The 15,314-nt window shown below is 48.6% G+C and overlaps 1 protein-coding gene and 1 long non-coding RNA gene across 6 annotated transcripts in view; both read left to right on the forward strand.

Annotated features, from left to right (window-relative positions):
- PLXNA4 (plexin A4) overlaps positions 1 to 15,314 on the forward strand; it is a 684,657-nt gene that overhangs the window by 147,071 nt on the left and 522,272 nt on the right. The gene's annotated exons all lie outside the window — the stretch shown is intronic.
- On the forward strand, positions 1,800 to 8,046 carry LOC142828081 (uncharacterized). The gene is made up of 2 exons (XR_012903047.1): positions 1,800 to 2,673; positions 3,053 to 8,046. It is a non-coding gene; the product is annotated as an uncharacterized LOC142828081 (long non-coding RNA).

Consider the following 15,314-nt stretch of genomic DNA (forward strand, 5'->3'; position numbering starts at 1 on the left):
ATGACAAATCTAAACAGGTGTTAAATCACTCTGCCTTTCATATCTGAAGGCCAGATGAAAAAAAAATCCAGGAAGCTGAAATATATGTCAGGAACATTGTAAAGTACATTACATATTATTGGTAATAAAGGTTGTCTGTCAACTTTTAAGTTCAAAAAATATGAACAGGAACATAACACCAAGTATACATGTTGTGTCCAAATATATTTATAACTGATTTAGACCAACTGACATTAACTGAGATTTTACAATGTATTCATCTCAATACATATGGATTCGTTGGGGGCCATAAAAGATAGATATTGCCAAATTACCTGTGGGGCCGTATTAAACCGGAACACGGGCCGCAATTGGCCCGCAGGCCGGACTTTGGACATGCCTGGTCTAGATGGTGCTTGGTCCTGCCATGAGGGCAGGGGACTGGACTTGATGACTTCTTGAGGTCTCTTCCAGTTCTAATGTTGTATGATTCTATGATTCTGAACATTAACAATGTTCTAATGAAATGGGTGTGCGTGTGTGTGTGCATATGTGTGTGTGTGTGTGTCTGTATAATGCTGCCTCTAAAGGATGGAATAAAAACAGCACACCTATGTGCTATAGACCCTATAGCGCTCAAAGTATGGAGATTCTCCTGTAGCTTAAACGGCAGGGACCTTAGCTTCTGCCACAGGAGGATCTGAGTTTGATCTGTGCTGTCACTCTCGAATTCCAATTGGCAACTGTTTCAGGAGAGTGGCCACCGCCAAGTCCTAGGTAGGCACAGCTTTGTTGCATCGTGCAGGGCTGCTATCAAACCCTGGACCGCTGCTTGCCCACTGGTAGCCTGCTGCTGGCACACAGAAGCTGTCAGTGTACAGGGACTGTTGTGTAAACCTCACTTGGGATCTCCATAGCGGATTCGCTCCTTGGCCATCTTCTTTCTTGCCACCAAAGAAGGCAAACGTGCATAAATATGAGCCTGGAGTCAACTAGGTAATGCTGAATCTGAAACTTCTACCACCTATTGATGTGGGATGGCCAAAATGAAGGATTCCCCGGTCCTCTAGCCTTGTGAAGCACTGGTCTGCTGGGAAAATCCCTTTCATGCCAGCCAAGGAACTTGCGAAGGACCACAGCAAGGACCCCCTTCAGGTAGGTAAGTTGAGGCAAAGAAGAATGTAACGATGCCCTCCCCCTTCGCTGCTCTTCAGAACTCAGCCTGCGACATGCTTTTGGATTCAATGGGCTGTAATTATGTAATTCCTCCTCGTTATCTTTTCTAATTGTTCTCAGTGTTGTTTCCTAAACTGATTGGAAACAATAGCAGACTGGGATGAAGTGGGAGGCAGATGGGAGCATGGCAGGCTGCCAGCATGGTGCCAAGCGCGCTGCAGGGTGTGTGTGTGGGAGGAATCTGCTGCGGCGGAGAGATGGAGGCTGAAGCCTGCACAGAGGATGTGGCTGAGTCCCGCCGGGGAAGGAGAGGCCGGGAGGGGACGGCTCATTCAGTTCTGTGTATGTGACCGGTATTTACAGGGCTTCATCATTCAAGAATTCCCCCCTCCTCCACTTCCCATCCCCGAGGGGGATCACTGTTTTCCTCCTCTCTAGCACTCTGATGACGTGGGTTGAGCCCTCCTGGGGGGGTTCGCCCCTGCACCAGGAGAGATCACGGCCCTGTCCCCCTGGCATTGGGTTGTTTGTTTGCTCGCCAGGAAGAGGTTTGCTCATTAGCTTTGGGAGCGTGCTTGGGGAGAGGATGGGGGGGGGCAAGAGCGGGCATTTAGCATTGGTGGGACACCTTGTGGGGGGGGGATTCTTTGCATTTAACTGAGGGGGGGAGGAACACTGCTGCAAAGACGGCCGTTGTGACCTGTAAAAGCACAGAGCCATGTACTTTCCGGACAGCTGCTGCTATGGAGTTCAGTTTTTTTTTCCCTCATGTGTGCAAGAGTTTATTGTGGTACAGTGCCAGCTTGGAGACAGTTTCAGGCATGTGCCTTTCTCTCCCTGCCCCCGGATCCCAGGTTAGTGGCTCAAGGAGGTGCCCGTGCCAAGTGGAAAGATGAGAGTTGGAAAGACGACTCACGCCACCAGTTAGAAAGTCTGGGGAGGGCCAGAAAAAGCCGGGTTTGCGTCAAAAAGTGTGTGTGTATGTGTTCATCCATTTCTCATTGTTTGTGGGATCAGATAATAGGGACTTTTTGCTATATCACGTGACTATGCCTTGCATGAAGAGGGAGGTTACCTTGTATTGTGATGTCATAAATCCTGTTTCATTGTGCTTAATTGTGATGTCATGCATCACACTCCCGGGAGAGTCGTCATTTCCGTCTCCGGTCTCAGTGACAGGAGGTGAAGACAGACCCGTGGAAATTAGGATGGATTCGCCAGCATCGGGACAGGCTTCCACCTCCCGTGAGGCAGCCGCAGCCAATCCCAGTGCATTTAAATGGTTTGGCTTGGAGGAGGCTTTTAGGCCGATCTCTCTATTCCTGGGCTTGCCCGCTCTCAGCATGCTGAGAATCACTGGGCCCTGTTAGCATCTCGCTGAACCATCACGGAGAGGAAGAGCGTGATCCCTTAGCCGGGGGTCTGAGATGATCGCTGCTGCTGCAGAGGAGGCTGGCTGATGAGTTCTGTCCTTCTCTCTCCTCCCCCACACTTCTCATTCTGCTGCTCATGTGGCAGGTTAGCAACGACAAGAGTTTAGATTCGGAGGCGAGTGGAAATCACAGGCCATTCCCCTCTGGCTGAAGGTTCAGAGGCCAGGAAACGCGAATGTCCTGGAGAAGCCAATTAAAACAGAGCGGAGGAGGGAAGGGAGATGGAGAGCGGGAGGGGAGGTGGGTGAAGCAGATAAGGGAGAAGAGGGAAACAAGAAGGGATCGGCCATCGTGGGGTGCGGGAGGATGAGATGAGAGGAGGGATGAACTGTGACAGCTGACAGAGGGAGAGGAGGATGTTAGCTAACAGATGGTACAGGGGGGAGGTGGTGCGGAGTGGAGGGCTTGGATTCTCTTCCCATCCCTGATTGTATCCTGTTGCTCTCTCTTGTCATGTACGGTAGGTTCACAGAGCCACTGCTCCACAGGTGGGATTTTCAGCCGCTTGTGCCCTGGAGCTCTTGTGCAATGTACAGCGCGGGCCAGGCTGCCTTGGAAATGTGAGTGGCAGCAGCAGGGCTAGGGAGAATCCAAGAGCTAGAAGCTGCAGCCCTGTCTGCTTTGCGTCTGTCATCCAGGGGCTCTGAAGGGTAGGGCGCTGCCGCCGGGTTCCCCTTCAAGGGGGCTGTCTCTCTGCAGGATCGAACGTGCAGTGTGCATGGAGCGGCTCGGATGGGAATTTGGACCCAGCAAACTTGCGGGGTAGCAAAATGCCATGGGATAGCATAGCAACACATTTCTACCCAAAGCGCCTCCCATCCCCTATTAGAAATAAGACAGCCTAGGCCCTGACGCACGACACGCCGAAGTGACAGGCTAGGGGAGAGGTTAATCACAGCTGTGAACTGCTTCCATGTCAGTCTGCAGTACTGGAAACGGAACGGGGTCTTGCTGGAGCAAGCTTCGTTGGCAATGAACACGGACAACCTCTGGGCACAATTCTCCTCTTCCTCCCCTCCCCCACCGCCTATGTACTTACCTAGCAAAGGAAGCCACATCCAATGTGCACGAGAAAAAAAAAATCTGGTCCTATATGTGCTAATGTGGGAATGACAAAGGATTTTGACCCTCCTGCTCTAAGGCAAGGATAGCTCAGTGGTTTGAGCATTGGCCTGCTAAACCTAGGGTTGTGAGTTCAATCCTTGTGGAGGCTGTTTAGGGATTTGGAGCAAAAATTCCTCAGGGATGGTATTTGGTCCTGCTGAGAAGGTAGGGGATTGGACTCAATGACTTTTCGAGGTCCCTTTCAGTTCTAGGAGATAACAATCTCCATTATAAAAAAAGGCATTCACTGATCCTGAGATGGAGTCAGGAAGAAAACCTGCCCCCACACCATTACTTCTGCCTCTGGGCAGTACTGTACAGCAACGTTCCTGCTGAACTTTTCCATCCATGTGTAGAAGAATTTTTTTATGTGCACCGAGGCATGTGCGAACATGCACCACCAGTAGAAACAAAAAACCTATCTGTGGGCACTCTGCTAATCAGCTGGGAGGCATTGGAATCTCTCCTGAGCAGCTGCACATGCACACGGCTTCCAGGGAACACTGCCTTACAGCTTTGGGCACAAATGTTTGTTTTCTCCTATGTGGGTCACAGTCTCCAGAGACAGAGATGGGCCATTTTTTTTCTTCTGGTTTGGCAAGTCCTCTGTTTCTGAGAAATGAGCCAGTCCATGGAATCTGACATCTATCATTTTGTTTTGTGTGAAGCAGGCATCTTGAGGTTGGTGTGTTTATTAATGCTTATCTGGGGCTGTGGGCCCATAACGTCCTATCATGGAGTCATGGCAGACCTTGTCCTATAGAGCTACATCATGGAAGGCCCAAAGGCACACATAACACAGGAATGTAGGCACTGGCATAGTGGGTTAGGCCCATAGTCCAACTGTGCCAGTCACTAGGTGCTGTAGAGGAAGGTTCAAGATAAGAAACCCTGCTTTAGGCAGATGTGAATTAATTTGCCCCCCTCCACATTAGATTTCTCACCAATCCATAACAGAGATTCATTTAAAAGCTGAAGCATGAGGTTTAATTTCTCTCCCCAAAAGTATTAATATTAACTATTCTGACTCTGCATATTCTTATCCACAAGAAATGTCCAGACCCTTTTTGGATTTTACCAAGTTCTTGGCCTCAATGATTTCCGGTAGCAGCAAGTTCCATGGCCTAATTAAACGTGTGCAAAAAATGTTTCTTTTTATCAGTTTGATATTTCCCAACTTTTAATTCCCTTTACAGTCTTCTTGTGTCGTTATCAAAGAGAGAGAAAAGAAGCTCCAAATCTACTTTGTTGATACTATTTATTTGTTCCATTTTTTTATTATGTTGCTCTCGTTCGCTTCCTTTCTACAGTAAACAATCCCCATCTTTTCAATATCTCTTAATGGGTGAGTTTCTCTGGCTCTGGGTCATTCGTATCACCCCTTTCTAAACTCCCTTTAATTCTGCATTATCCTTTTTGAGAAAATGCTGTGAGTTCTGCACGCAGAACAGCTGCGTAGATTTGCCTTGGATGCTGTCAGAAGACCCTGTCGCATAACGATACATCATGGATGTTCCGCTGGCCCATGTTCTGCTGTGTCATCGGTGGTCTATCAGAACGTCCCATCTCATAGGGATATTGTGTGAAAAATCTAATGCTGTGCCATGGGCATTAAATGGAAATACACCATTATGCAGGGTTACACCAAGGGCATTTCATCCCTGTCTGACATTAGGAAGTAGCTATCAATTTCAGCATCAAAACATTAGCAAACTTTGGAAAAGAGGGGGTGAGTGGGTGGGTGGAGATGGCCTAAGAGGATGGATTTTTATTTACAGAATCCTTGTCTACTCTAACCTGCACTAACTGTCGATCTACATCAGCTGTGCAAATAGCATAGTTGAAGTTGACATATTGTGGTGTCTTGTGTGTGCTAAGGTCAGTGGGGGTTGGTCTCACATCGAGGTTGGCTACCCTTCTTCTTGGTGGAGCACCAGCATGAACGGGAGCACCCTCGGAGATTGATTTATCGTGTCTACAGTAGACGTCATAAATTGATGGCCTGTGGATCAGTCGCTGCAGAGTCGATCCACTGCATAGACAAGGCCTTAATGCTTACAAACATTAGCTTCCAGCACAGCTCTCACACACTGAAGAAAAATCCTTCCATTCCCATTTTCCTGCAATTACCCCTCCCTTTTTGGCGATATTTTTGCCTTACTTTTATTACACGTTTGCATTACACTCACCCCTTCCCTCAAAACACGTCAAGAACGAGCTGCCGGGAAACAAAATCAGTGCAGCTCTTGTTATTTCAGAGCATTTCACACAGTTGTTTTTCTTCTGCTATTAGTTTTTTTTCCCTTCTCCTCCCTTTCTTTCCCAGGCTAGTACAAATACAGGGCAACTGACAGAAAATTGGCAGACGTTTCTGATCTGGAGGTGCGGTGAGTTTTCTTCTAAGTAGCTTAATGGGTCTATATTTATTTTTTAATGTTTTTTTTTTTAGCCTGCAGGTTAATAGAGTATTTAAAAAAAAAAAAAAAAAAAACCCTAAGACTCTACATCTCTAGCCAGCCTCCTCTGAGACTCACCTTGCCAGGCTGCTTCATAAAATCCCAGCTCCAACTAACCACAGGCTTTGCAGGAAGTCTTCTAGGTCATGCAGATTTTATTTGTGCTGTCTACTCAGTTTGAAAATGTGCTGAAAGGGTTGTAGACTGGGAATGGAGGAGGCTGAATTACACTCCAGGTCCAAGTTTTTAATGGACAGATTAAAACAGAAACAGGCTTCTTTGAGTCAGTCCTGTTGTGCCCCCCCCCCCTTTTTTTTGTTCTGTTCCTTAATTTCTTTTACTGTTAGCAGTGGAAAGATGCAGTAGTGCCTTTGAAATCTTAACACTTTGCATTCTGTAGCTACACAGAGGCAGCCTCATTTATGTCTGCAGATGGCATAGCAACAAAAGCTGGTTTTATTTTCTAACCTGCACTTGTGAGCACCCTATGATGATTTAAAACAAATAGATGGGCCGCCAGGGGCCATGCGAGCTTCTAGTAGGAGTTGAAGGCTGGCCCAGTTGTCATAGAACTTGGGAGCAGCTAGAAGATATGCTCTCAACTCTGGGCTCACCTGGACAGCTTGAGAGACTCAGCCCCTAAGGGACTGTGAGCTAGATCAGTGGTCCCCAACCTTTTGGGGCTGCCGGGCGCCCAGGGGCGGGGCCACTCACGTGCCGGGCACACAGGGGCAGGGCCGCATACGCACCTGGGGGTGGAGCCACACACACGCCCAAGGGCGGGGCCACCCATATGCCACATGCCCAGTGCCAGCACCACCCATGTGCTGCACTCCCAGGGTCAATGCCACTCCTGTGCCGCACGCCCAGGGCTGGGGACGCCCATGCTCCACGCACCTGGGACCAGCACAGCCCTTGCGCTGTGCACCCGGGGGCGGGGCCGCCCATACGCTGCACGCCCAGCGGCCGGCACCGCCCATGCGCCACGCGCCTGGGGGCAGGGGCGGCCCTGATCACTCGGCGGGTGCACAGAAATGGCCCAGCGGGCGCTATGGCACCCACGGGCACCACGTTGGGGACCACTGAGCTAGATCCATCTCTGTCTATATATGCTAGCTCTTCGAGGGGAAAGGGTGAACATAAGAACATAAGAACATAAGAATGGCCATACTGGGCCAGACCAAAGGTCCATCTAGCCCAGTATCCTGTCTGCCAACAGTGGCCAATGCCAGGTGCACCAGGTAATCCTCACATGATCCCTCTTCCGTCACCCATTTCTAGGCTCGCCCAAATGCCCTGTGTAGAATTCCCTCTGCTTCAGAAGCAGCTTTTAATAGAATCATAGAACACTAGAACTGGAAGGGACCTCGAGAGATCAGTCCCCTGCCCTCATGGCAGGACCAGGCACCATCTAGGTCATCCCTGATAGATGTCTCAAGCAGTCTGAGAACAGCTGCTGCTTTAGGCCTGCTGGTCATTGCCCCTCATGCTACCACAGGGGGTCCCTCTAGCAAGGAGGGAAGTAAATAGAACCCTTTTCTGGTTTTCCTATTGGGCGGCGACATCTGGCTTATTTTTGGTTTTAGATTCTTCACAGGTACAGAGGGAACTATTCCTGTTCAGTTGCTTAGGAGATAAAGCCATTCCTGGCCTGCAGCCACACCACCTTGCATTGCGATCTTCTCCGATTACATAAGCTAGCCGCGGAGATGAGCGGCTCGGAAGGGAAATCCCAAGGAACTCACAGGTGCTGGAAGGAGAGAGGTGCCGATGAGTCAGCACAGCAGCAGTGAGGTGGTGAGAGGCCTGGGAACGGGAGGCCATCTTTTCAATGAGCTGTAAAACCGAGACCATGCCTACTTCTGGCAATTAAAGACTCCGCAGTCATTTTCTCCCCAGATTCCAGTATGGGACATTGCTTCATGTTATCTTATCTGAATCCTGCTGGTCTTTGTAACTGGGAATCTGGACTGTGCTTTCAACAGCACTAGGGTTGCCAGATGTCCGGTATTGGCGTGGACTGTCCAGTATTTGTGGCCTCTTTCTGATTAAAAAACCCAGAAACTACCGAACATGTAAAATGTCTGGTATTTTCTGTTTCTCGGATGGAAGGCCTCATGAGACATTCTTTCCCTGCCGCATCTGATGGGGAGAGTGGGGAGCATGGGGATTTAAAGGTGCAGTGACCCTTTTTGTTTTGCGCGTGTTTTTTCTTTTTGCTCAAAATTTCAGGCCCCCCATTTTATTTATTTATTTATTTATTTGCTCAACAAGTTTGGTCCCCCGTTTTTTTTTGCTCAGCCAATTTTTTTCCCGTCATGTTCGGTACTTTTTGTGAAAGTCTCTGGCAACCCTAATTACAGATCAGATACTGGACTGAGATTGCTCTTTTTTTTTTAGAAGCTTTTTTTTGCTGGTGTGAATCAATTATATTTGGGGACTGGGAATGGCCACTAGGGATGCCAATGGTTAACCAGTAAGCATCACCTTTACCAGGCGACGCTTTCTGCTAGCCATTGGTGGCAGGGCGCACTCCATCCTGGTAGGGCCTGCCACAAGCAATGTGGTGTGGGTGCTCTAGTCCATCTGGAGCAGCCCCCGTCCACCCCCATTTAAGCAGTGAACTGGTTAAGTGTAACATTTAACCCAGTTGGCTGATTAAATGGGATTTTTTAGATCCCTAATTGCCACACAGAAGCAATGATGCATCTATAATATATGGAGATATATACCATCTCGTAGAGCTGGAAGGGACCTTGAGAGGTCATCAAGTCCAGTTGCCTGCCCTCACAGCAGGACCAACTACCATCCCTGGCAGATTTGTCCCAAATCCCTAAATGGCCCCCTCAAGGATTGAATTCATAAGCCTGCATTTAGCAGGCCAATGCTCAAACCACTGAGCTATTGCTCCCTCCTTCCATCAGCTGATGCCAAGATACTGCTCTGCTGGTATTGTTTAAAGAGACATCTGGGTTACCGTTGGGGATTCTAAATCCCATGCACCAGTTCAGACTAAATACACTAATGAACTGGTATTCTATCTCCACCCATGGCCAATGCTGCAAGAGAAGGCATAAACCTCCCATAATGCCCTGCATTAGGACCACATCTCTTGATCATCTTGAGCCCCCAGGTAGGGAGACTAATGTAAATGTGTCATTTTGGATCATTAGCGGTGTTCCCTGTAAGCTTGTGCAGCCGCTCACGATAGATTCCAGTGCCTCTCAGGTGATTTGCAGAGTGTCCACAGCTAGGTTTTTTGTTTCTGCCAGTGGTGTACATTTGCACTTGCCTCAGTGCAAATAAACTTTATTCCACACATGGATGGAAAAGATTAGAGGGAATGCTGAGCATCAGTCTCAAGCATAGCCGGCTGAAAAGAGCACTCGCCTGCAGTTGCTCATGACATCGTGGGAGAGCGGAGACAATTGAATTAAGTTCCCACCTCCGAGCTAATTTCTAGGGTTCATTTTGCGACTGGCAACATGTCAACCTTTAATATTTTTCACCAGGGCTTGGGTAACAAGGAGGGAGAGATTTTCGTTTTCGTATTCAGACAATGGGATAATTAGCAGACTTTAAATTACTGCTTGAGAAAGCTACCTAATTAGCTATTATAAAAAAAATCAGCTTCCAAATCAAAACCACAAAATATCCAGCCAGACGTTTCTGACCGGATGTGTCTCAGAGACATTTTTCAAGGTAATTGTGGGCGTCTGGCACTCACTGTATTTGGAAGCCAAGAACTACATGGAAAATAATATTCCTCGGAGGTACCCAGAGAACAGCCTTGGAGTCCTGTGTCTACCTGGAAAAACCTGCGACTTTTTCTCTGGTGCTTGTAACACAATGAGGTTACTGCCTTAAAGCCTGGAGTTACTGTTGCAGCAGACATCATTTTTCAGGAGGGAGTCGTGACAGGGTTTTACAGCACCTTGTTATCCAGGATTCCACCTGGTATCTTCCCCTCGGAGGCCCGTCTGTAGGTATCAAAACATGTTGTTTTGTAGGCATTCAAAACAGGAAGAGTCATGATCAGAGGTCTGGAAGCCCAATAATCTGGATAGTCTTCTTGGTGCTTCCCTTTGTGACGGTGGGCAAGTCACGTAATACAAAGATGCCTCCGTTTCCCCTGGGGTCAAACGGGGACAGCGATTCCTCCCTAGCTCACCGAGACATTGAGGTTTACTTCACCATCCATAGTTTGAGAGCCACAGATAGGAAGGATAGGGCTAAAGTGGTAGAGGGCAAGATCTTAACTTTCGTTTTGCAGCGTATGATTCCCTCCAGTCGCTTTATCATCTCCTCAAGAGCTTCTCTGCCTAAATTATACAGTGGTGGATACTCCAGAAAGAGACTAGCAGGGCATTCCAGCCCAGTGGCTGCATGCTTTCCCTGGCTGCATTCATCCCTTCGAGGAGCTCCCCCGGTAAAGCTTGCGAGATAGGCAGCGATTCATTCAGACCTTTATATTGTTTCTCCCAAGGATGCTAATGAGGTTAAAACCATGTGTCTTTTGCTTCCACCTTGGCTGGTGCTGGGGTGAACCTCCTCTCTGATATTGGTCTGTTATTTGAATTGTAATACTACAATTACAGCCAAAGAGCAGGTGAATAAACAAAATACGTTCTGCACTGTGTTAGGGTGCATCTACACAGCAGGGCTTGATTCGAAATAAGCTACACAAATTGAGCTGAGTCAAATTGAGCTGAGTCTACACAGCACTTACTTCGAACTACAGCACTCTTCCTCCAACTTCCCTTACTCCTCGTACAATGAGGGTTACAGGCCCCTCCCGCCTGAGTCCCCAACACTGCTACGATACAGTTTATAGCTGGCTCTTTAAACAAGGCCTAGGCCCTCTGGCCTGAGTCCACAGCGCAGTCACAATGCAGTTTGTAGCTGGCCCTTTAAACAAGGCCAAGGCCCTCCGGCCTGAGTCCACAATGTAGTTCAGGGGTTATAGCGGGGCACACCCCTGGGTAGGGGGACCCAGGCCCACCCTACTCCACCGGGTCCCAGCCCAGGGCCCTGCAAGCGACCGGGTAACGGGTCACTCCCTCGGCGGGACAGTCCGACCGAAACGCACCGATGTTCTCTGGGCGGGCGAGGCGGCTCTTGTTCCTGCCCTGGGCCACTTCCTACCCAGTCCCTGGGGGTGCCTTCCCCTGTACTTGCCCAGCTGGCTGCGAGCTCCGTGCCGGCGTCCCCTTGGTCGGTAATCCTGGGGTTACCCCAACTCGCCTCCGCGTCCCTTTCCACCTCTCCTGGCATCCCCGGCAACAGCTGAGTGGGAGCTCCCTGCCCCGGTCCTTCTCCTCTGGCTGTCTCCCCAGACTGAGTCTTTCCCCAGGCTTTTATAGCCCTGCTGCAGCCCGGGCATGCTCGGTAGGGCTGTGGGGGAGGGGCCTCTGCAGCCAGGTAACCCTGGCTGGGCCCTGTAGGTTCAGTGCAGGGCTGCCTCGCCCCGTCACAAGGATTCAGAGTCACAAGTCCTCCAGCTTGACAATATTTTGGCATTATTTCAAAATAACTGCTTGCTGTGTAGACACGGACTACGTTACTTCAAAATAACACTAGTTATTTCGAAGGGACGTTGCTGTGTAGACATAACCGTAGACACTTTCCTTGTTATTTGGTTGTGCTGGGAAGAAAAGGACAGAGAGAGAGAGAGAGCACCAAATGAGTCCAGATGTCTTTTCCCTGCCATGTTCCTTTTCCTCAGCATGTTCTGTTGGCCAATGCTCTTGCCTAGGCCATACATGTGTCTTGCTCCCTGTGCTTAGTGGCACTGCAAGTTCTGCTAATTAAAACTCCCCGATCAAGCCAGTGGAGGTAGACAGCTTCTTACAAAACAGAGAGCACCCAGTCCTCTCGCTTCCAGTCTTGCGGCTCTTTGCTTTGGCTCTCGACGTGGTTCATTAGTGCTTGTTGCTTTCTCGGGATGCTACAGTCAGCTGCTGCCAGCTTCGCTTCCACATCGCTGCCTCCATCTTCTCTTCCGGCTTGGTCCTGCCTCTCAGGGTGGCTGACGCTGTGTTGTGTGTGTCTCCCCGAGTGCCCAGTGCAGATGGGTCCATCTTAGCACTCATTAGAGTGCTGTCCAGCTTCAAAGCACTGTCCGTCCCTCCAGTAGTCTGCAGGGCATCTTTGCAAGGGGAAACCCAGCACAGTTGTCCCATCACTGTTAGATTTAAACCTTTCTCTGTGTTTTCAAGTAGGTCTCTTGTTTGCCTCTCTGCTTTAGGGCCTGGCCCAACATTGATGGGAGTTCTTTCATTGACTTTAATCAGCTTTGCATCAGGTTTTCAAGGGGGTACCTGGAAAGATTTGTGTAAGATGGCAGAGAGGGGCAGACACATGTCTTGAAACCAGGAGCCATAAGCCCTACTCAAGATTGATGGATTTGTGTAAAGACTCTCTCTGGCTATCTTTACACTATGGAGTTTTTCCGGGATACCAGAGGTATCCTGGAAAAACTCCACCGCATCGAGAATGCGTCTGCTCTTCCAAAAAATTTTTCGGAAGGGCAAATGCACTCTTTCGGACACCCGATATTCCTCATTTTATGAGGAATAAGGGCTCTTCTGAAATAAAAGGTTTTCCCAACATTTGGCCCTGTGTAGACAGACCAAATGTCAGAAAAACCTCTTGTGAAAGAACAATCGAAAAAAGGTACGCAAATTGCGTATCTTTTTCTGATAAAACCCTGCAGTGTAGACATAGCCTCTGTGACCCATGGCAAGTAAGGTTTTTAACCTCCGTTTCGAAAAAAAAAAGCAGTGGCCATGTTTATGCTAATGAGGCATGGGATATTTAAATCCCGGCTTCATTAGCACTTTTGATGTGCTTGATTTGAATCCCTCTATCGACAGAGGGATGCAGTCTAGACATGGCCTCAGTGTGCCCACATAGTGCTGTATTTCGGGTGAGGAGGAAAGGCAACGTTCTGTCCATAAACATTCCACAGGCGCAGGTCTAAGCCAATGGCTCTCAGTGTGGTCTGTGGATCACTAGTGGTCCACAACCATATTATCGGTGGGCTGTGAGCTCCAGGCTCCCACCCTATGCAGTGGGGAGCCTGTGCTGGTGCTCCAGCCCCACAGCCCCCTCTCTGCAAGGTTAGGCGGCCAGCACTGGCTTTCCATGGTGGTGGAGAGCCTTGCAGGCCAGACCCATCTCACAGCAGGAGGGAGCCTTTCCGCATGCTGCCACTTCCTTTTCTCTCCACCTGGCTGGGGGAATAGCCGTGCAGGAAACCACTGGCAGTTTTCCCCGCTGCTCCCATTGGCTCTGGAATTGTAACCGGCACTGGGCAGATTTGAATCTGGGCTTTGCTAGAGCTTAGTGTAGGAGCCTCTGTTGCTTGAGTTACAAAGCCAGCCGGCTCTCAGCTTAGGCTGTGGAGCTCCCTTGTTCCTATCTCTCGCGGTAAGTGGTCTAAGTGCCACTGCATGGGACAGTGAACCACACTGGGTTACAGAATCACCTGCTGACTTGCTGTCTGAGCAAGCCCAAGCGGAGTTAGCCCTGGGCATCTAGCTCTGTCCAATCCCGTGCTAATTGTTTGTCATGCAGCTGCTGCGCTCTGCCCCAGAAGTGACTACATTTCAGCAGTGAGCTAAGTAATCTTTGGCTGTGTCTAGACTGGCAAGTTTTTCCGCAAAATCAAATGATTTTGCGGAAAAACTTGCCAGCTGTCTGCACTGGCTGCTTGAATTTCCGGAAAAGCACTGACGATCTCCTGTAAAATCATCAGTGCTTTTCCGGAAGTACTATGCTGCTCCCGTTCGGGAAAAAGTCTTTTTCCGAAAGACTTTTGCGTGAAAGGGCCAGTGTAGACAGCATAGTATTGTTTTACGCAAAAAAGCCCCGATTGCGAAAATGGCGATTGGGGCTTTTTTGCGGAAAACCGCGTCTAGATTGGCCACGGATGCTTTTCCTCAAAAAGTGCTTTTGCGGAAAAGCATCCTGCCAATCTAGACGTTCTTTTCCGAAAATGTTTTTTATGGAAAACTTTTCCGTTAAAAGCATTTTCGGAAATTCATGCCAGTGTAGACGTAGCCTTTGTGTCTAGTCTGTAAAAAAAAAAAAAAAAAAAGTATAAATATATGACAATGCTGATATCATTTCTTATTCATCTTAAAGGGTACAGCTACACTGTTTTTTTTTTTTTTTTTTTTGAAGAGGTATGCAAATAGCGCTCACATTTGTGTACCTTCTTCCATTTTTTTTCCCGGAAGAGGCTTTTCCACCATTTGGCTCCGTCTACACGGGGCCAAATGTCGGAAAAAACCTCCTCTTTTGAAAGCCCCTGTAAACCTCGTTTTACGAGGAAGAAGGGGGCTTTCAAAAGAGGAAGTATTTCCATCATTTCGCTCCATAGAGACAGGGCCAAATGGCAGAAAAGCCTCTTGCGGGGAAAAAAAACCCCGGAAGATATGCAAAGGCGAGCGCTATTTGCATGCCTCTTCTCAAAAAAATCTCACAGTGTACCTGTACCCCAAGCAGGGCCTACATTAAGGATTTAATCTGATTTTACTCTTCCAGAGGACTTTTTTAACCCTTGTCATTCCCATTCAGACTAATGGGAGTTGTGTGCATTAATTCCCCCCATTCCCCAAGTCAAACCTCTCTGACAGAGTGTGAATTCTGCATTGCAGCCAGTCTTTCAGAGCCGCACGTGGGAAGACTTCATGCAGGGTATTTTTGACCAATAGCCACTGCACAGTGCAACTGACTTCTGTAAAACTCCAACAGGGCTGCTGGATGAAAACCGCCCTGTGGCTGTTTGCCAGGAGAAATCCTGACATGTTGGTTTACTCAGAGAGTCACTATAAATCCCTACAGATGTTCCAGAGGGTGGATTCCGAAGGCAGAGAATTTCTCACTCTAATGGTACATACTGCACCACCGGAGTATCTGAACTGGAGTTTGATACTAATAAGTGATATGCCAAGAAGGGGCAGGAGCAGAGATGGACAGGCAGAATCAGAATTGCTGGCATTATCATTGTCTTTTAACTTGCTCTTTCCTCCTTTGTTGGTTTCCTGATGAACAATCACAACAAAAGGCAGCTTTGCTGATGGCCAGAGGTGTTTCTGTGTGCTGGAGGCTAGGAATAGGAGGTGTTCAGGGGCACATGATCATGATCTTTAAAACCTAT

Source organism: Pelodiscus sinensis, chromosome 1 (genome assembly GCF_049634645.1).
Source record: "Pelodiscus sinensis isolate JC-2024 chromosome 1, ASM4963464v1, whole genome shotgun sequence".
Taxonomy (NCBI): Eukaryota; Metazoa; Chordata; order Testudines; family Trionychidae; genus Pelodiscus; species Pelodiscus sinensis.